The sequence below is a fragment of the Cyprinus carpio genome, unplaced genomic scaffold (assembly GCF_018340385.1).
Source record: "Cyprinus carpio isolate SPL01 unplaced genomic scaffold, ASM1834038v1 S000006655, whole genome shotgun sequence".
Classification (NCBI taxonomy): domain Eukaryota; kingdom Metazoa; phylum Chordata; class Actinopteri; order Cypriniformes; family Cyprinidae; genus Cyprinus; species Cyprinus carpio.
The window spans coordinates 320288-343244 of NW_024879279.1; the positions used below are offsets into that span (position 1 = coordinate 320288).

The following is a 22957-nucleotide window of genomic DNA, read 5'->3' on the forward strand; positions in this document are numbered from 1 at the left end:
GGCCCGATACAATTTACTGACGATAATAAATTGATACATTTGCTTATTATTTTACTCTGTAATTAGTGGACTTCTAGTCGATTACGTTGCACCTGGTAGCGACAGGAGACACCTGATGAAATGATTTGTACTATAAAATAAAGGTTTAACTAGATCTTAATTCAAATGTCAGAAGATAGACCTACTAATTAAGAAAGACGTAACAACCAATTTGGATTCCAACCTAAAGCGAGTTAATAAAATGGAGCAGATTAAATAAAATGGAGCAATTTGAGTTTAAACCTAAAATGAATAAAAAACTTACACGCTGAAAAGACCAAACAAGCAGGAACCTTCAGCAGCACCGGATACCTTCCTTGGACGAATGCATGGACCTACAAAGAAACTAGGAGAACTGAATATAAAATTCGATATAGATAAATTACCTTGCCCTTCAGAAGAGCAGACATCAAAACATATAAATGATTGTCATTGCTTTCGGAGGCGAGCCATGCTGCTGTTTGGGAACGCAGTGTGTAGGAACATTATCAGAAATACGTTAGATGACAGAACTTGCTCCGGGATTTCAGAACGACAAACAACATTTCAGAGCTTTTCGGGAACGAGGGATCAGCAGTCCGCAAGTTACCCTGCTCAGAGGCAAAGTCAAAATATTTTTTATATAGTAGAGGAATTTATTGACAACATGCATTTCCATCTCCATTATTCGCATGAATCTTTTGTGCCAAGTCAAAAAAACCACCTCAGCGGGAGCGCAAAAACTTTTATGCGAATAAGGGAGTTTTTATTAGAAATTCTGGCAACATATTCTGCCACTATGAAAAAATTAGGATAATGAGAAAGCAAGCAACAGATTTCGGAAGTGCCTGGACATCACACAGCCCACCGAAGTAGGTCTTCGAGGAATAGCGGCTGTCGAATGGGATCGCAGCGCCGCAGCGTAGGTGAATTGACATTAGATGGCTTTAGTTAGTTCTCGTATCTAGACAAGCTACAGCCTGTAATGAATATGATTATGAATCGCTCCAGGAAAAGAGTTATTGAAGCCAATTTCGAACATCACCAAGTTCACACAAAAAACTTTTCAGTTTTTTTCTAATCAAACTATATCCCACACCTTGTCGTCTTTCAGTGGCAATTTGAGCTCGCCACAACTGACATGATGAAAACTCATGCGAGGCATGAGGTAAAAATGTAGTTTAAGTATCTGAAAATTTTAAAAAATAATGTATTATTTTTCAAATGTTTATTTTAAACTTGTTATTAAAAAGGTTACATGTAAACAATGGTGGACTTAAATTTCGATAGTAGCATTAAAAGGATGGTATTTGAATGATAATCATGTTTTGTTTTTTTTCTGTCGTGTAATCGACTATTTTTCAGTGTTCGATATTAGGAGCTGTACCAGTGTAGTCGACTAGTCGATAGACCGCACCATGATCCCCTAAATATTCAATGCAAAATCTCCATGATACCCCGAATCAAAAAAACTGACACACTGAACACAAACATTACCAACAAGAACAACAAAGATAACCTAAGTCTTTTCTTGCCGCAAATCTCATTATAACGAGCAATCATACAAAAAATGCTTCTCCATCTTCTATCACACGCATATTTGAGGTTTTAACTTACAGAACTATGCCGATTCATCTGTATTTGCTATGGTGTATACTCCATTGCCTGTTTCTCTAAGCAAGATGATGACTTGAACATTCTAAAATGGAACAATAATCGATTACGTACAAGTTGATGTTAGCATGGACGACTGTAGCTATTTGTATCAACAAAGACTGCCACTGTGAATATATTTATTATTTAGTTTCCCAAACTGCGCTGTATACCATGCCTCAGTGCTTTATGGAATCGTTAGTTAGAGATAGCTGTAAATGTTCTTTATTACCCTATACGTTGAGCTCCCAGGCACTAGAAAAAACATTAAAAAAATCTAGCAGAACTCTAATACAGTAACCCGGTTTTCCTACCTACGTCATTCCACTTGATAAAAATTTATAACACTTTTTTTGGCTAATTATAATTGGACATAGACACAGTTGTACCAAACAAAGATACATCTTTTCAATAAAAAGTGGACAATACAAATCTACCAGTTCACACCCAAGACAGCCACATTGCTCACACTACTTGATACGAAGGGAGTTTTTTTTACAAAAAAGAACATGAACATTTTCAGATACACCCACGGGTGTCAAAAACCCGTATCTAGCTCCATAATATAAAAGTAGGTGCAACCCATGCGATTCAAACAATACAAAGGTTGATGCAGTTAATTTCATGTGTACGAACAAACCTTAGCAAAGAAGTCATTGCTTTATTGTCTTGGCTTGCTAAAAGTTTGTTGGGTTTTCGCACCAGGACAATTTTGGTGTGTAAACACATACATAAAAAGGGGGAAAATTTTTTTGTAACAAATTAACCACTTCAATCTGTTCCAGCAAAAAAATTTTTCATCTTATTTAGAAGCCTCTCTTCTAAAAAACATAATTCATTTTACTCAAATCCCTCTCATACCCATAAAGATTAAAAAAATGTAGTGTTCAATCTGTGTTCTGAACCCTCCAAATGTATCTTGCTATCTTAGCATATCATCAGCATATACAAAGGTCTGTATTCTGCATACTTTCAATTGAAACCTTAAATATTCTTTAAACATTGTTATATAGTCATTTAAGATTAAACAAAGCGGACTCACATGCCGCCGTCTTACACCAATGGGCAGCAACATACTTGGTAGGGACACATCGTTCCTTGGACAATGATTTAAGTTCAGAATCATAGTCTCCATACACTAAAAACTTTTCCACCAAATGCCATTCTAATGAGAGTGAAAACAACTGACTTATGTGGACCACTGTCAAAAGCGTTAGAGAAATCAATAAATATTTACCAATACATCCTTACACGTTTGCTTTTTTTAAGATATTTCTGAACACGGTGGTAAATAAAAATATTTTTATTGTAGGACTACCTGACCTATACCTGCTTGTTCTCCTAAAACATATTATTTACTTCTACATAAGCACTATCCTCCCGTTTCAAGGAAGACTACGTGGACAGTACCCTGGACAAAAAGTTGACAACTCCGAGAACATGTCCGAATAAAGACCGAGAAAAAGTTCGACGCGTGGTAAAAACACGGGGAGGGCAAGTTCTTACCTTCAAGAAAGAACTGTACGACTACTGCGTTAACGACGTCGTGTTATTGCGTGAAGGAAGGCATGAAGTATCAGGGCGTTTCATTCCTCCAGTGCACCCAACCGACCTTTTGGGTTCACGCCGGATTCGCCAGCTGCGCCATGGGGTGTCTTCAAAACACATCTATCTCGCCAGAAACCCGCTTCGCCACGACGCATAACGAAGCGTACATCAATAGAATAGGTCTAATCAAGCGGTTGATCCATGGCTGAAGTATATAAAAAATGACTCGAAACGTGACGTTCATACGCCGTAACCAGGGAATATCGATCGGTAAGTACTTTTTAGACGGCTACTACGAGCAGGACGGCGTCAGGTACGGCTAGAATACGCGGGGTGTGTTCTCCATGGGACCTGTGTAGCTTTGAACCCAATCAGACGGCACCCCCGTCCGGCAGTACCCTACGGTTAAAGTCTCAGGAACCCGTTTGCGACTAGGTTGAAAATTCTCCGCGAAACGCGTCGGTTGCAATCCAGGTTCTTGGGAATTGGAATGGGACGGATGAAAAAGAGACCCCTCCTTGATAGGAATAGATTTATGTCCGCTTTTTATTTTTTTTTCTTGGCCCCAGAGAGATGAATCCACGTGATACGCTTTACGGAGGCCGAAGCCAACGACTACAAAACATACCATCAAGGTGAGCGGCGATGAGAAAATAAGATATTGGATTTCACCAGTCTTGTACCCTTTAGTCAGGCCAGGAAAAGTACCGATCGGACACCCGGAAAATCATTGTTCGCAGATTCTGAAACGATTGAAACATGACGGACTATCAAAGCCAACCGTGTACCTCCCCGCATATTACTGCACGGCCGTACTACCGTCAGATCCGGAGGAAAGCTCACTTTTCCGCTATGTCGAACCTGCCGCTCACAGACCAAAAAACAGACATCGAGCTTGTACCCACACGGACAAGGAACGATCGCTCTCGGGATATTGGGTCAGTTATCGAGCTTAAAAAAGCCATCGAGAAGGCTATGTGATAGCCAAGATAGACGAGGTTTGGCATTTTCCACAACGGTCGCACGGGTTGTCGAATACGTAAAAAAATTCTTGCGTTGAAACAACATAGCGTCGGGCTACCCTTCGAACGTCGTCCCGGATCGGAGGAAAGAGGCTTCATTCGTGACTATTTTGAAAAAGTGGGTATTCACTCGACCCGGAAAAAAATCAAGTACATGCCGCACAAAGGGCGATAACTAAATGAATCTGAATAGTTTGTGGGGACGCTTATCTGTAAAGACCGAACTACCTCAAACGATTACTGCGGTGACGGAGCCCGAAGATTTTGCCAGAATGGCTTTGGCAACACGACAGTGGCCTATTCTCATTCGGTCTCAGACGCGTAGCTCTAGCCGCATTAAACCGACGCCAAAGCGATGTTTGCAAGTGTTGCGCGACGTGAATGGTTTGCGGTAGTGGCTTTCACTACAGCCACACGCCCGGACGGAATTGTACGGAACGATGGACCCGACTAGGGCGATCCACCGAGGCTATACTCTGACACAGACAGCTCGTATTCGTGTCTTAGGGACGGCGACTGGGAGCCGTCCTATGGGTGACTCATTTAGGGGAGCTGACGACGCGAATAGAACCCCGATGACTAGATAACGACTTCTGTAGCCAGTGGCCCAAATGTATGCTTCGAGACGGTCAAAGGTAAGTTTCCGTGCAAAGCTAAGGGCCAGTACATCTGAATGCTTAAAACTCCAAAGGTCTATCTTCTCGAAATCCCTGATTGGTCTGGTTGCAGCTATGTGACGTCTCATGATAGATCAAATACATCCTGGCTCGGACGGAAACATTGTGAGAGATAAAAAGACTTCTCACATTACAAAACAACTCAGTCGTTAAAAGGTTTAAGGTGTCACGATAAACGTCGGCTTTAAGCGATGGCCCCCCAATCATACACTCTCTTTTCCTGTTTTTTTTGTAAAAAACTGGAAACCCAAAGAATTTTAATTTTAGGCATTTTACAAAAACAGGTGGACTGCACGAGTACATTAAAAGACTTTCAAATGTTCATATGAAAAAACACGCTGCCCATACACCCCCGCCGAAGGGCAAGCGTAAAAAAAGCTCCCTGCTTTCGTCCGGTTCACCGTTCAGGGGCCTCGATTCGCTTGGGAAACCTTTCAGCCTCCCCTGCTTCATGCTGCGACGTTTAAAAAACTTACTCACCATAAACTATTTTCCCCCGGTCCTGTTGTTTTGTTTGGGCGGGGATGAACGAAAAATCCCTGTTTCCAATTCAGTCAGGGGCGTCACAAACTACCCTTTGTTTTTTGTTTGTTTAAATAACGCAACCCCAAGGCGAAAACTTACATATTTCCTTTAAGATTATATTATGACTATTGTTTTACTTTTTTAAATAAATGCTTTCTTTTTTGAATATTTTAAAAAATTTTTTTTTTTCCTGGATCAAAGCTAAATTTTCAGCTCATTACTCCGTTTTACTCCAAAGTGTAAAAATATACACTAAACTTTTAAAAGCGGGGAGTCAGTATTATAGAAATTAAAATTTTTTTACCCAAGTGAAAAAAATACAAATCATTTTCAATGATGCTTTTTTCTTTAATTTAAAAAAAATTAAAATTTAAATAAAAATAAATGTTTTTTTTTTTTTGGTACAAATCGAATATTAAAATGTTTTCCCAAAGGTGTGTGACTGGAGTAATAAACAAAAAATTCAGCTTTGAAAGTCACTTTGATCGTTCCAAATAACTGTTTAAACGCACTCACAAGTGCAATATAATTAAATATATTCTAAATAAACTACAAACATAAAAATATATATATTTTTTTTGTCCTCACATTCTTTTTGTAACTCTTTCCCTCTCAGTCACACACCTGGCTAAAAGGCTCATTATGCAGCTCATTATGTGGCCTTTGTCTTCCATGGTGTGAATCACACAAATATTCACGGTCATCACACCCTACTGCATATCCCCTTTTCGAAACAAGATTGTTCTTAAAAATTTAAATCAATCCATTGTTTTCTGTGAGGGGGTAAACAAGATGATTTTCACATCATTTTGAAGCACAATTTCTAGGCTGCAAGGTCTATGTTTGACAGCCCTTGGAACAATGTTCTCTGGGTTTTTTATGACCTTATTTCAGTGACTTCAAAATTTTAGTTTTTCACTAACCAATAAACGTTGTTTTCTCAAAAACACAACCATGCACATACATGCTATTTACATATTATTGTAGCCCATTTTTGTACTGATTACAGTGTTATTATACTTTACCCCTGTATATGTTTAAAAACAACTGAAAAAACACAAAAGTCAAGGGATGTCAAAACTTCTCCGGGCACCAAAAACCCCAAGGGTTAAGACTGGTTTTACGGTCCAGGGTCACATTTGCTCTCTTTCAGTACAATGCAAGTGTTAAATTAGTTAATTTTAAACTGTTTTTATTAAATTTCATGTTAAAAACAAAGTCAGTCACATTAAATATTTATTTAATATTTAATCCGGTTTTATGCATAGTTAATAGATTACACTAAAATTAGTTACTTTGCCCATTGCCCATTATAGATAAACCCAACATGAGCTATAAAGGTGCAAAAGGCATTTAGTTACACATATTGAGAATCGAGATACTTCATGATACATTTAACATATTCGAATAATAAAAGGAAACATAAATAAAACATAAGCACCCCCTTACTCGGCCCCTCAAAATAATAAGTGCATGACCGCCCTGGCTGAATCAACAATGAACTGGCTGTAACTGAATAACTGACTGATAATATTGTCCTCCTGCATTATGACACGCTATTTTCTGTTTAACACTGTAAAGCTGCTTTGACACAATCTATAGTATATAAAACACTATAAAAAACAAAGGTGACTTAATTGAACATCTGGTGATAGATAAACCACCCGTTTATCATTCAGTTTAATAGCATCAAGTTTAAGAGGGGAAATTGTATCATTCAGCTGTACTGTGCGCATGCATTTCAGATACTACTAATGTTATTGCTTTGTTCATGCAATAAATGCACGGCCTGAAGAAAGAGGATTTTCCATCTCAACCATTCAAGTAATGTCAATCTGATATACCCACTTATTCTCAAAGGGCGGACAAAATTACATTTTAAATAAGTTTCAAGCTATTAGAAATTTTCACCCGCATACTGACAGTACATTCATATTATGAATATTTATTTCTGAACTTTTCTTGGCTCTTGAATAAAATTTTTATCCCTTATTACATACACATGCATCCTAAAACGGCAGTGCTCGTGTTTAGTGTGTAGAATCTAAATGCCATGCAATAAAATCCATATTTCAGCAGTATTGCCACCCATGCGTTGAAGACTTTTATCAATGTGTTATGAGTGGTTTGGACTCAGAAGACTATAAGCATCTTTCATTGTGTAGCGAGAGAGACTGTCCATTCGATCTGCTATTCCTGCTCTGGTGAGGAGATCAATACGTCCCTCATGAGCTGGCATCAGAAAACGTGATCGGGTTGTCGTCAAGTTTTCAGGCCGGCTCTAACGAAGTTTATTGCCTTCACGGATACATGGCGCTCCTGCCGCATTGTTCCCAAGCAAATGCACAATGACGGGGCGCGAAGAGGTGGAGGGCCTAATCTGTAATTGAAAGTGAAGGGGGGAAAGATATACATTGCTAATTATACATAGCATGGTTATAATCATTTTAGTTATATGAATGATAGTCGATACACATAATTGAATTGAATAGATAACCCAATTTGAAGCAAAAAACAGAAGGGTATGACAGAGCTTTGTGGAATTATACCACGTAAACTTTTCAGAAAAGAACGTCAGCTTAAAAACCCAAAAAAGAATAGCATAAAATTTAAAACAATTCCTACACCCCCCTCCCCCGAAACCCCGCCCCCCGGCTATCCCCCAATCCCTCATTATGGGATGTCTCTATACTTACAGTTTTGTGCAGCATCATCGGAAACAGTTGAGTGATCTGCCTGCTACGTAAGCATGTATTTTGGTCACAGGCTTTGGCGTCCTAATCTATCGAGCGATTATCCATCTGCGGCCGTGTTAACGTTTTTGGTTAATGCAGACTTCATATCAACACATATAGTGACAGAGTGTGCGTGCAAGTGACCATAGTTGGGCTTATAAGTGACGACAAAAATGTCGATGGCCGCATCTCGGATACAAAGCCAAAACGTATTGTTCATTCCGTCTGTAATAATGTAGGTCTGCCCACGTGCAGTCGTCTGCATTACGGTTTATTATTTCATCATCGAGGTCTGGGACTGTTCGCGGCAGGTCAATGGCCTGATTCAAGCCGGTGGGGTCGTTTCTGGCGTGCGCATCGTGACTGCTACCGTCATTCTCCGGCCAAAAAAACAAAGACAAATATCAAGATAAAATCTGCCGGTTGATCATAACTGGTTTGAAAGCGCTGCGGGACTGCTGGCTATTGTGTCGCGAGAAACGTGGCGAACGCTTTTATATGGGTTTGTGCATCGTAATGTGTCATGAGTGCCTACCCGGTTCGCCATCGCTCTGTTCATTTATCTGCGACTGAGCGCACTCCTAGCTCACTCCTCAATCATCGTGTAAGTACGGAGGCTCAGTAGTATAGCTCTACGACACTTACTTGCACCTTCAGTGGGCTCTGAGGTGGATTCCCTTGCTCTTCCCTTCAGTCCTATAGATTAATCGAACGATCCATGGCTAGATCGTACAGTCTCCCTTTTATACGCACACGAGAAACGTAAGGCCTCTGACGTACATTCAGTCGTGTTTGCGTTGTCTGGTCTACATGATGAGCCCTGTTACTCATTAACGATTGCTGGTATGAGTTTCTAGGTCTGATATACTTCGTAGATTCACCACTGCTCCTGCTGGGCTCCCCAGTAGCCTAGTATGGGCGAAGGATGAGCTGTGTCCGTGCATCTCCCTGCTGATAGTTAATGTGGATCTACGGATAGATGACCGGAGGCAGTACCCGCCCTTACTATATTTTCACTGCGGACATGGTGCATAGCTTAGTTATATTCGCAGACCATGTTTGCTAAAGATCGAGTTTGTTCAGTTCTTTTTTGTATTTTCTTCATTAATGTACCCGCACGACGCACCCCATCATGACAGAAAAACACGTGGCCTGTTGACCCGTTGTTGCGCAGCGTTGAAAAAAAATAACAGAATACCTGTCCTAAACTTTATCAGCACATGGTCCGTATAGCTACCCCTCAAGCCTACCCTTTTGCCATTAGGTGATTTCCGACTTACGGAGTACCTAATCAGTCATTTCCTGGTCCCGTAGAGAGCAGCCCTCTCTTGCATCTACATACGGCGCATGAGATCTTCTTATGGAAGATGCAACAAGTTTTTTCAACGAGCCTGGATGGATTTGGGGTCCTCTGCCAATTCCTTCCTTGCAGATCCTCTCCAGTTCTCTCAGGTTGGACTGGTACAGTAGGTCTTCAACCCCTTACAAAAGTAGAGCTAAAAGATAATACAGGGATCCTAAGACTCAAGAGATATTTTGGATTACTGTAATTGGGAGTGTCTTTTCCAGGGTCTTCCATGTAAACATTAACGTCTGCCTCGTTGTCCCAGGTTGAGGTGTAAACGACCCTACGGTTGTGTAGTCCTGATTTAATGCAACTCTCTCCAATTGTTTTTTTCATTGCGAGCCTTCCACCATGGGGAGTGTTATTGTTGTTGTATTAAAGGATTGCAGCAAAAAGGATCAGGGCGAAAGTAGTTCGTTGAGTGTCCTCTTCCTCTTTTAAGGTCGGATCTGCAATTTACTTTTAGACTGCATTCTTTGGGAATTTGTGTTTGTTTTGTATGATGATGATTTGATATGTTTGAATTGGATTGAGGTATTGGCAGAATAATATTTACCTGACTGATAATAAATGGTTGACATTGATGTTATTTTTACTCTGTAATATTGACTATAGTAGATTACGTTGATCCTTGTTAGCGACAGGTGCACCTGAATGAATGACGTTAATATAAAAATAAAGAGTTGTTTAAAATAGAAATAAATGTCAGACGAATAGACCTACTAATTAAGCAAAAGACGTAAAACCAATTTGGATTCCAACCTAAATTCGAGGTCCTGTACTATAAAATGGAGTCCCAGATTAAATAAAATGGCGACAGATTTGAGTTTAACCTAAAATGAATAACTCTACACGTCTGAAAAAGACCAAACAAGCAGGAAACCTTCAGCCAGCACCGGATACCTTCCTTGGACCGAATGCATGGACCTTACAAAGAAAACTAGGAGGAGGCTGAATATAATAATAATTTTCATATATGATAAATTCACCTTGCCCCTCAGAAGCGAGCAGACAAAACACAATAAATGATGTCATTTGCTTTCGGAGGCGGGATGCGCCTGCTGCTGTTTGGGAACGCATGTGTCGTGCTGATGGGACATTATACAGAAATCACCGTAGATGACGGGACTTTGCTCAGGCATTTCAAACGACCATAACAACATTTCAGATGCTTGTGGAGGCGAGATATCATGCAGCAGTCCGCAAGCGTTATCCCGCCTCATAGCGCAAAGTCAAATATTTTTTTATATATCAAGCAGAGGAATTTATACGCAAAAATGCATTTCCATCTCCCATTATTCGCATGAATCGTCCTTTTTAGCCAAGTCAAAAAACCACCTCAAGCGAGCGCAAAAACTTTTTGCGAATTAAAGGGATTTTTTATTAGAAATTTGGCAGCATATTCCTGCACTTGAAAAAATTTAGAGATAATGAAAGCAAGCCAAACAGCAATTTTGGGACGTGCGCTGGACATCCACACAGGACACCACTCGAAGTAGGTTCTCGAGGAATAGGGAGAGTGCTGGGCGGGGATCACGCTGACAAGGCCAAGGCTGCTAGTAAGAATGACATTAGCTGGCGTTAGCTAGTCTCTAATCTAGACAGCTACAGCCACCTGTAAGATGAATATGATTATGCATCGCTCCCAGTAGAGTTATTGTAACGCCAAGCTTTGACAATCACACAGTGCGACACACAAGAAAACTTTTCAGTTTTCTGTCTAAATTCAAAATAATCCCACACCTTGCTTTCGTCTTTCTCGTGGTCAATTTTTTGAGCTCGCCACAACTGACGCATGTGAAAAGCTCATGCGAGGCATGAGTGGTTATAAAAATGTAGTTTACCGTACGCCTAGACATAACTTTTAAAATATATGTATTATTTTCAAATGTTCCATGTTTATTTTAACTTGTTATTTAAAATGTTTTAAATGTAACAATGGGAATTTGATTAGTAACATAAAATGATGGTAATTTGAATGATAATCATGTTTGTGTTTTTTCTGTCGTGTAAATCGACTCATTGTTTTCAGTGCTTCGACTCAGTAGTGAGCTGCTAAACCGTTTAGCTCTAATTTAGTCCATTTGTAACTTTCAACATCCCTAAAATATAGCACCGCCAATCTCCATGCATAACCCGAACAAAAAAACTTGACACATTAACAACAAAAATTACCAACAAGAAGAACCAAGATCACCTACGTATTTCTTGGTATGCGAAACCCGATAAGGAGCAATCATACAAAAAAAATGACTTCTCAGCTTCTCGTTACAGAAATATTTGATGTTAGACGTACAAGAAATACATGATTCTCTGTATTTGTGCTAATTGGTGTATTACTCCATCTGCCTGTTTCTATAGCAAGATGATGACTTGAACATCTAAAAGGAACAATAATCGATTCGTTACAAGTTGCATGTTCGACAGGGGACGCACTGTAAGCTCTCTCTGTATCAAAACAAAGACTTGCATGTGAAATATATTTAAACTATTTATTTCCAAACTGCTTATACCATGCTCATGTGCTTTTAGTTTAACGTTGGTTAAGAATAGCTGTAAATGTTTCTTATTATTACCTATACTTTGAGCTTTCCCAGGCACTAGAAAAAACACTAAAAAAAAACTAGCAGAACTTAATACAAGTAAACCCGTGTTGTTCTAACCTACTTCATTAAATTGATAAAACATATTATAACATTTTTTTGGATAATGATAATTGGACATAGACACCAGTTTTATCACAATACAAGATACATTCTTTCATATAAAAAGTGGACAATACAAATCTACCCAGATCACCCAAGACAGCCACATTGCTCACACTTGATACTTGCGAGGAGTTTTTTTACCAAAAAGATACATGAACATTTTTCAATACACTCCCACTGGTTCAGCTAAAACATCCCAGATCTCAGATCCATAATAAAGTATAGGTGCAACCATGCGATCAAACAAATACAAAGATTGATTGCAGTTAATTTTATGTTTACGAACAAACCTTAGCAAAGAAAGCATTGCTTTCTTGTCTTGGCTTGCTAAAAGTTGTTGGGTTTTCCACCATGACAATTTTGGTGTAAACCACATACCAAGATATTTGTAACAATTAACCACTTCAATCTGTTCACCAGCAAAATATAATTTTTCTTATCTTTATTTAGAAAGCCCTCTCTTCTAAAAAAAACATAATTTTCTATTTTTACTCAAAACTCACTCTCATACCATAAAGATTACAAAAAATGTTCAGCTGTTCAATCTGTTTCTGTAACCCTACAATTGTATCTGCTATATTAGCCATATCATCAGCATATAACAAGGTCTGAACTTCTGTTCATACTTTCAATCTGAATACTTTACAATTATTCTCAACATTGTCTCTATTCATTTTAAGATTAAACAAAAGCGGAATAACCATGCAGCATGTGTCTTACACCAAGGTGCAGCTAAAATACTCTGTTAGACCATCGGTTCCTTTGACACATGATTTAAGTTCAGAATACATAGATCTCCATACACTAAAAACTTTTCCACCCATCCATTCTTAATGAGAGTGAAATAAAAATGATATGTTGGACACTGTCAAAACTTTAGAGAAATAAATAAAATACACTACATCCCTCCTTTTTGCACTTTGGAATAATTTCTGACCACGGTAAAATAAAAATATTATCTATTGTAGAATAATCCGAACCTGAGACCTGCTTGTCTTCATAAAACATATTATTATTTACTAAGACACTAATCCCCGTTCAAGCCTTTGTAAAAATTAAAAAAAGCACATTAAGCATGAGGCCCCCTAAATTTCCTACATCGTTTTTTCACCACTCTTTTTAGCGGACAAATCAAGCCTCACCCCAATTCTGGAAAGTCCCGTTCTAATATTTTGAAATTAAAGAGGCATTATAGGACATACAGTACAGACCAAAATTTTGGAAAACTTTCATTTTTAATGTTTTTGAAAGAAGTTTCTTCTTCATAAAGCCTCATTTTTTTGATCAAAAAACGAAAAAAACAGAAATATTTTTAAAATTTTTTAAAATTAAAATTTTTTTTTTTGTATTTTTAAAAAAAAATTTTATTCCTGTGATGAAAAGCAAATTTCAGCATCATTACTCCCCCCCTTCGTGTAATTTAACATCAGTCTATACATATCTTTTTAAAAAATCATTCTAATTTTTGTTTTATTATGGTGTTGGAAACATTTTCTGCGTCTAATTATTTGATGAAAAAAAAGGTTAAAAAAACTGCATTTATTCAAAAAAAAAATAAAATTCTAATAAAATATATTCTAAAATATATTTCTTTACTATCATTTTTATCAAATTTTAAAACATCCTTGCTGAATAAAAGTATTGTTTTTTTTTAAAAAAAAAGAAAAAAATTTCTGACCCCAAAATTTCGACCGTAGTGTTATTTTTTTACAAAATATTTAATATTTTAAAAAAAATAGTTCTTTTTTTTTTTTTTTTTTTTTTTTCCAAAAAGATCCTAAAATTCAATTTTGAAAAAATATTAAAAAGCAAGAAAAAAAATGATTTTAAAGGATCTGTATAAGATCCTAAAAAAATTTACTTTGCTCAGAAATAAATATAAATTTAAAAATATAATAAATTTAAAAAAAAATTTTTTAAAATTTAATAATAATCCCCAAAATTTCTTTTTTTCTGTATTTTTTTCAAAAAAGCACTTGATAGCAGAAGAAATTCTTTCAAAAAAAATTAAAAAATAGTAACTGTTTCCAACAAAAACTTTTGGTCTGTACTTCTGTGTATGTGATGCATGGCTTCTACAGCATAATAATATGCCAATCTGGTCCAGGCGCCTTTACATTACTCATTGACATAATAGCTTTAAGATCTCATTATAAGTAATACTACAACTCTAAAATTTAATTCTCATTTAACAATACAACTTCATAATTATTACTTGCATCTGTGCAAAGTTTCAAAATCAGAATCTATAAAAATTTTGAATCAGATAATAACTTATTAATCTTCTATAGCCATATCATTTGTGCAATATTATTACTGTTATAATTCGGACCTTCCATAACTTTTAATTTTCTTACACACCACAACTGCTGTTTTCTTTTTTTCTTTTGTTTTTTTACTTAAACATTTTTATTTTATTTTTTTTAATTATTTTTTTTATGTTTGTTTCTCAGGAATATAATTGTTCATAGACATTATCTGGTTCTGTCTGCATTGATTTAAAGTCGACTATTTTTTACAGGATTTCTGCAGCAGATCAGAGTGAACACAATCTTCACCACCAATCCTGGTTGCTTACCTTTAAATATGGGCTTTTTCATTAGAAATCTGCCTGCTTCCATTTAAACAATTTGTCAAAAATCTTAGCTGCTATATTTTTGTCTCTTCTTCCACCGGGCGGTAGTGAGTAACTAACATAATCTTTGTAAAAACTGCTCTTCTCACCATTAGTTCCACATTTAAATCTGTTCCAGGGTTCGACATAACTGGGATTTTTTTACATTTTTGTCCTTGATTCAACACTGCGACCTCATGGTGGATATAATGGGAAGTGATTTTTTTTCAGAAATGTTACATTATACAATCTCAGAAACTCGCTTGAACATGTGTAAGAGTTCAATGGATATACAAAAATAATCAATCACGTCTGGATCCAGCTGTTGATATAAATGTAACTCCCATTCGTCTTTCCATTTTCCATTTACAAAATAAATATTTAAAGTCCGACACATATCAGAAAATGTGAAGAAAAGTGGAAATGTGTTGAAGTATGGATAGAACGGCAAAAGGACTAACACCTTCTCAGCGAAACACACATATTAAAACGACAAGATTAAAGCCACTGTTTACCCTCTCTTTAATTGAGTCTAAAGTAAGTCTAACTTCGCTTTACCTTGACAAGAGAGTCTTGTTTACCTGAACTTGGCAGAGATGGGTGGCTGTTGGAATGGACATAATCACAGCTTGAGTTCTGTTCGGGAACACTTTTCCACGTGAAGGCTCCTCACTACAATCACAGGCTACGAGCAACAGTAGGGAAAAGGCTTCTGAGCTTGCGCCGGACCTTTAATGGTCAACCCATGACTCTACAGAATCCTCCATCTGGATGCCCAACGCTGCGAAACAAAACAGCAATAGGCAACTGTATGAGTGTGCGTTCACAAACAGATTGGATACACACACCCAGTAAGATACAGGCTGTCAAGTTTTTTCTTATGCATAACATGCAACATGCCGTGTTCAGGTAGAGTTGGGAAAATCACACATAACAGAGAGAAACAATATATATAATGTATAACCTCCACCTGTTTAAACTTTGTTCTACATACCCTTAATCCTTTTGAGACTGTAGCAAGCTCTTAAGGTATTAGACAAAAAGTCAAATTAAGTTTTCATTTAATTTTTTATGAGCTGGGAATGCTTCAATTTCCCTTCAATCGATTCAATTTACTGATTTTTTGTTGTTTTTCAAAGGTTCTAAATGGTTTCGATCCACCCATGTTCAAGGAGTGTATAAAACAAATAACATGACGGTACAGAAGAGCTGACACAAGGGGGATTGGAATTTTTTTTTTTTTTAAGGGATTAGTTAAATAACTATATTTATGTACTTTTTACTTTTTTTTAGTAACATGAAAAAAATAAAAGACAATGAAAGAAACTGAACCACAAGGCAAATTTGTTAAAAAATTAAGTTGAATAACTGTCAAATAAGCGGTCCGCTACTTCTTGCAACACAAAGGATGTCAAAAAAACAAACGAGGGAATCTAGAGAGCGACATTTATGCTACAAAAAGCATAAATGTTACCATGGATGTTCACTTGTTTATAAGCTCTGTAGATTTTTGTCGCGGATCCGAGTAAAAAGATAATGCATGGCACCTGCTATGGCCACAGTCTGAGGCGTCATAATACGCTATCGTTATAAAACACATAGTTTTACAGAAAAACGTATGAAATAAAAAGCAATGGTTAGTGCGTTGCCGCTAATGTGCCAAGCGAGTTACGTTACAAGTAAACCTCAATCAAGCTTGATCCCATCCTTTCAAACAAACTGAATTTAGCCCACCGTGGGGTAGAATGGCAGCCGGACGTATCCTTTGACTCTGAACAAATCGCAGGATAGCAAGTACTCCTACTGCTATATGTTCTCAGAGCCGGAGACAGGTCCAACCCTGGTTAAACAGCGTCTCTCGTTATGCTGTCATCTGTACACGATCGGAACACTTCCCTCGAGACGACGTCAAACCTGCGCCCCATGGATCATGCAGAAAGTTATGGTCTTTGGCTGTGAGTTAAGGCATATGTCATTACTTTAAGCGTCCTTTCAAGCCAACGAATACTATTGGCACCAGTGAGCAAAGAGATTCAAAATATCTTCTCACATTACTATGATAGAGTTTGAAATACCAAACACAGAAACCAACCAGGTAGAATAGGCTAAGAGTATAAAATTCAAGCAAAACATGTCGATCAGGGTCACCCCTACACTCAGAAAGTGGCAGCAGTGGTCGCAAATCCAATCGTCATTAAAAAAGAGGATAGATCTGAAGGACCAACCCCTCACCCTCTGGATGCGATTTTAACCCTTAACTGTCACCCCCATTTTTAAAACAGGCATTGTGCGCACTCATCCAAACTTGTTAAAATTGTTGTAATTTATGAACACTTTGGAATATAGGACCATGCTATCTCTTTTTAAAGAAGAAAATTAGCAGATTTTGGCAAAGTGGAATTTTTGGAGTTAAAGTATCAAAAAGTTATAGAAGTTTAAATGTACTGTAAATAAAATGTGCTATATTAATTTTATTTAATTTTATTTATTATAATATTTTACATACAGGTTTTACTCTAAAATTGGTGTAAAATTAAAGTCTTGTGTCTAAATAAGTTATGTTCATAATTTGAAGTTGATATGGAAAAATTGAGGTTCCTGTGAGATTTTATTTAGGCGTCATACCACAAACAGCCACTGGAGCCATCAAAACTCCTTTGAATTTTGTTTAATGAATTTTCTATAGATTTCTCTCTGTCAATTTTACTTCTATCCTCAAAAATAACCACTCAAATATTGAATCCTGAGGCCTGACCTTTCCAATGATGTGGTTTGTTGCCAAGATTATAAAAAGTTTTGATTGTAAAGAGAGTAATGCATTTTGTAATATGACACTTGACACTGCCCACTAAGGGGAGGAGACCCACTTATAAGATTTTAAAGTACCATTTCCATGGTAAGCAGTACTGTCCATTTCAAAATGGTTTTGAATCTTGGGCTTCTAAGCTCAAACGATATAATTTATGATGATTACTAAAAAATTTTATAGAGAAAAGGAAGGTGACTGTTAAGGGGTTAAATGCATAAAGCAATCTAAACCAAATGCGATTTGAACCGAGATGGACCCTGGATCTGAATTGTGTCACCTCATATTCAATTTAACATTTGACCCCACCAACAGAGCATGGTATTGGGGGGTTTTGTTATTGTTTTTAATTGTTTTTGACTCATGTAACTTTACATTTTAATAGGCTAAAGTATATTGTATAAGACAAGTTACATAATAATAAATGAATAAATGACCATGATCATGGTAATCAATATTATCACAGTATTGTTATGTTCAGAAAGTGCTCATACACACAATGAAATCATAAATTTTATGTTGAAAACCAACAAACAACAAATAAAAGTAGCACTTATTGTTTACATAAACATTAAAATATTAAGTCAAGTCACCTTTATTTGTATAGCGCTTTATACACTAGGCCTACTGATTGTGTCAAAGCAGCTTTACAGAATCAAATAGGAAAATATTTTGTAGATAATGCAAGAAGACAATAACAAGAGTCCTTTTTCCAGATAAAGTCAGTTCATTGAAAAACACTTGGGAGAAACCAGGCTCAGTCGGGGGCTAGTTCTCCTCTGGCCAGACGAAACCAGCATGGCATGGCTTAATTCCAGGCTGCAAGACAGGTCAGATTGTCTGGTTCCCGTGGTTTTGTGCCAAAGGTCATCAAGGTGATGAGGTCTTTACAGGGGATCTGTCTCTGTGGCGCATCTAGTTGACATTGTCTCGGCTGACATTCAGGGCTGTAGAGGTTGTCTCTATGTCTGGAGTGGATCTGGGTGGCTACAGTGACCATCTGGATACAGACTGGATCCGTATGTCTACGGTGACCTCGGAATAAGAATGAACGAGACTAATATTAATTAATTTTAAAAACGATGGCCGGATTTTATAAAAACAAAAAAATCTTGGTTGGGTGACTTACAACATAACATGTTATCTATTAACATGTGCTACATGTTCAAAAAAAAGGTGGGATTTTATAATATTGGTTTATAAACCTCCGTTCAGTCTTTAACTCATTTTAAAGAAAAGGATCAAAATAATTAATTATAGGCATTTATCTGTTCCACAAACAATTCTACATAGGCTACCTTATTATCCAAAGTGTTGAGATTTTTAGAATACACAGCCTGTTTTCAGTCTACCAGTTTTTAACAACAACAAAAAAAAAATGACAGATTTACCACAAAAGTTAGATGAAAAATCTGCATTGGTCTGAACAAAAAAGGCAGACTGGATGGAACAACAGAAATAGAGATGTTTCCCCGCTGCCGACAGTAACAGAATGGGCAGTCCACCAGTAAATTCTGTTAATTCTGTTACTTAAACGTTCAACTCTGTTTATGTTTTCACAAGAAAAAAATGAAACTGTTGTTTAAAAACATCATAATATTGATGTATTTTGAACCTCTTTATGATATTTCAAGAACAAAAAAATTTTGTTACTGGGACATTTTATATAATACATTTTTTAGATTTAAAAAATATTTGCTCCTAAAATGGATGGTTCTGTGAAGCACAGTTTTTTTTTTTTTTTTTTTTTTTTTTTTTTTAAGGTATACATCAGTTTCATTTGTTGGAATGTAAGGACTGTTTGTCTAATGAAACAAGAAGGATTTTTCCTTTTATGATTTGTTTTTATTTCTACACATTGCCTAATTATTCTGTAACAGAGTTTACAAATAATACTATAAAGAAATAATACTATAAAGAAATAATACTATAAAGAAATAGTTTTCGTTAAAAGTAATAAAAAAAATCACACACACACACACACACACACACACACACGCACACAATGAATTAGGCTAATCATAATATATTTTTGACCATTTTTTTCAGCTCTATACTAAAATACAAATGAATAAATAATAAATAATTTCAAAATAAACACTAATCATAATATATTTTTGCAGTTACCAATACCAGTGGCTTTTATTTTATTTGTGTTTTATTTTGAAATTATTTATTATTTATATATATATATATATATATATATATATATATATATATATATATATATATATATATATATATATATATATATATATATATATATATATATATATATATATATATATTATTATTATTATTACATTTATTTAACCAGAAAAACTCACTGAGATGAAAATTCTTTCCAGGAGTGTCCTGGCCCAGATAGACAGCCAAGTTTTGTATATATAAATAAAACAACATATTACAACTAGATATGTATATATATGTCTATGGTTACAACATACATTACATAACTAAACCTATAACTGGTTAAAAACACTGTACTTGTATTTGCGCTAATAAAACTTTTGAGAAGAAAAAAAAAAAAAAGGTTTTGTAACCTTCCATCTCCTTTTGGAGGCGATTCCAATCTAAAGGTTGTTACCAAGCTCAGTTCTGGACCAGGCACACAAAGACTATAATTATATTATTTTTATTAGTCCGCCTACATGTCCTATTATCATTAACCGACATCAGAGAAACAATGAAATATTGAGGATGTGCTGCTGTTAAATTTGGTTGACAATCTTACTTTTAACTAATCAATACAACGCAAGGACCCCTGAGAAGATGTTTTAGTGCTCCTTAGCAATAAACACAAGACATGTTATCCTAACCTGTTATGCATGCACCACAGCATATGAAAGAGGATGATGTCAACGATTTGATGTGCTAAACAGAAAACAAAGCGTGAAATCTTTACACTCGACCTAACTACACTTAAATCAGTCAATCAAACATCTCCAGCCGCCCCAGGACCCACATTTAACAAACCACAAACTACGCAGTAAAAACCCTAATAGCCAGCTTCCTGCGCAACTCCCGAGCTCAGTAGGTGGCGATACTTTATCTATATGTTGATTTCGTCAACCGCTAATAATCGTTAGGAAGAAACACAACGACTACCAACCAGTCCGTCTTTCCACACAAAAATTACACACGCTGCAGACAAATGAACAGAAAAAGGATGTAATCATGATCGATTATCACATTGCTCTAGTCACAATGTAATCCGCACTTGACTACTACTACGAAGACATAAAAAGTTACTATATAGGTGAAATAGTGTCGATGTTTTACTGTGTAAAATGTAGGGATCTGCATCATACAAAAAATACATTAAACAAAACTCATTTCAGCGGCTCTAGTTATTTATTAACATTGCACTTGTACAAGTGTTTCGTAATCTTTTTGATCGAATTGAGTAAATCTAAACCGCTTCACAATGTGCCGTGTAGCGGATGGATATCATACTAGAATACTATGCAATGTAAATTTTATATATTACACCATCAGTAACTGAATAGCTGTTCAATAAACTTAAATATCAGTAGCCTCTGCTGTCACAATTATCTCAACCTGATGAAATTCAATGTACTTGACTACACTTTTGTAATGAGCATGTGCCTTAATCATTCATGAATCAATATGTCATTATTTTTTAGGCCTTATGCATTTTTCAGAATAATTGATAAATGAAAGAGTCCTTATTGATTAGTGAAGTCCTAAAACAGAACCGAAAATTTAAAATAATATTTTATTAATTATGCGTTTTAAAAACAATTTCTCTTATAAAAAAAAAAATTAACATACACATGAAAAAAATGCGCCTTAATTCCAATGTAGAAACAGAGCTGAAGTTAGGCGGATGTTACCAATGACACAATAAAACAAAAAGAACAGGAAAACTAGAATGAAGAAGACCTTTGTGGACTGTCTGTATTTCAAAGAACTAGAATCACTCTTCCCTTCTATCATTGACAGTCTCACATCTGTGTATTTACCCGAACAAGGAAAAGCCATTGTATCTGAGATTTGATTGGCTTATTTTTTCTTCATTAGTAGCCTCAAAACCGCGATTGGGAGGAAACAGAAGAACACAGACCAAAGGAACCAGAGGAAGAACAAGATACAGCTGTTCGAGACACAGAATCAAATCATTATCAGTACAAGACAATGTCATTACAAAATGATGAAATTGGTGAAAGTTTTTGGAGGTAAGAATATTTTTCCATTAATTACATTGACATTTCGTCATTTTGCAGAATTCTTTCTAATCCCAAAGCGAATTCCACAAATGAGGACACTATCACAATGACAATCAAACACTCTAACAAAAGGGCAACAATATGTACATTCGCAAAAGGACGAGATGCTCGGTTAGACCTAACGCAGTAGATTCACCACGAATCACCATTCTAGTTTGAAATACATAATTATTGTTGATTGGACCTACCCTGGTAGACCATCGAAAACCAGTCATAACGTGGTTCACAAGTTTCTTCACAAGTGAGATTTATACATCATCTCGTAAAGCTGAATAAAAAAGCTTTCTTATCAATCTAATAAAAATTCTGCGGGTTTATAATTGGATCAGGAAACATATTTGGCTCATCAGATACAACTAGTGTGAAAATAACGGCAGTCAATCTGAGGGATGCAAAAAAACTCAAAGTACTGAGAAATTCGCCATTGAAGTTGTCCAACTATGAAATTCCTTAGCAATGCATAAATATCACTCACACCCATCAAAATTGACGGTTTTGATACTATTTAGGGTAGGTGACATTCCATACATATCTTCATGGAACATGATCGTTACTTGCACGGTATCTCCTCTGAAGTACTAAATTTTAAGTAGAGCCCAGTGGTGGTTTTTGTAGGCAAACATTAATGCCCAAAGCTTTGAATTTTATGCGAGCAGCTAGCTACTTGTTGGCCAGGTTGCCAAATCTATAAACAGAGGGGTGAACAAATGAGTAGTGTTCTTTTACGGCTCATTCAGATGTTACAGTTTTGTATAAGGCAAAGTTTGTATAAGGCAATCTGCAGACCAGGCAGTTTTAGCAATGTAGTCTGAGAAATTCAGGTTATCATCAATCATAACTCCAAGGTTTTCTGGCTGGTTTTTGAAGGAGTTATGGTTGATGTGCCTAACTGGATAGGGGTGAACGTGTTGGTAAAGTAATGGTGTTTGTTGAAAACCACAAGCAGTTCTGTCTTAGCCAGGTTGAGTTGAAGGTGATGGTCCTACATCCAGCAAGAAATGTGATGCGAGCAGCTACCGTGGAATCCATCAGAATGGAATGGGGTAGAGCACTAGT

The 22957-nt window shown here is 36.5% G+C and overlaps 1 pseudogene; it reads left to right on the forward strand.

Annotated features, from left to right (window-relative positions):
• The first annotated feature begins 4852 nt into the window (after positions 1–4852).
• The window catches only part of LOC109104823, a 43180-nt pseudogene continuing 25075 nt past the window's right edge, over positions 4853–22957 (forward strand).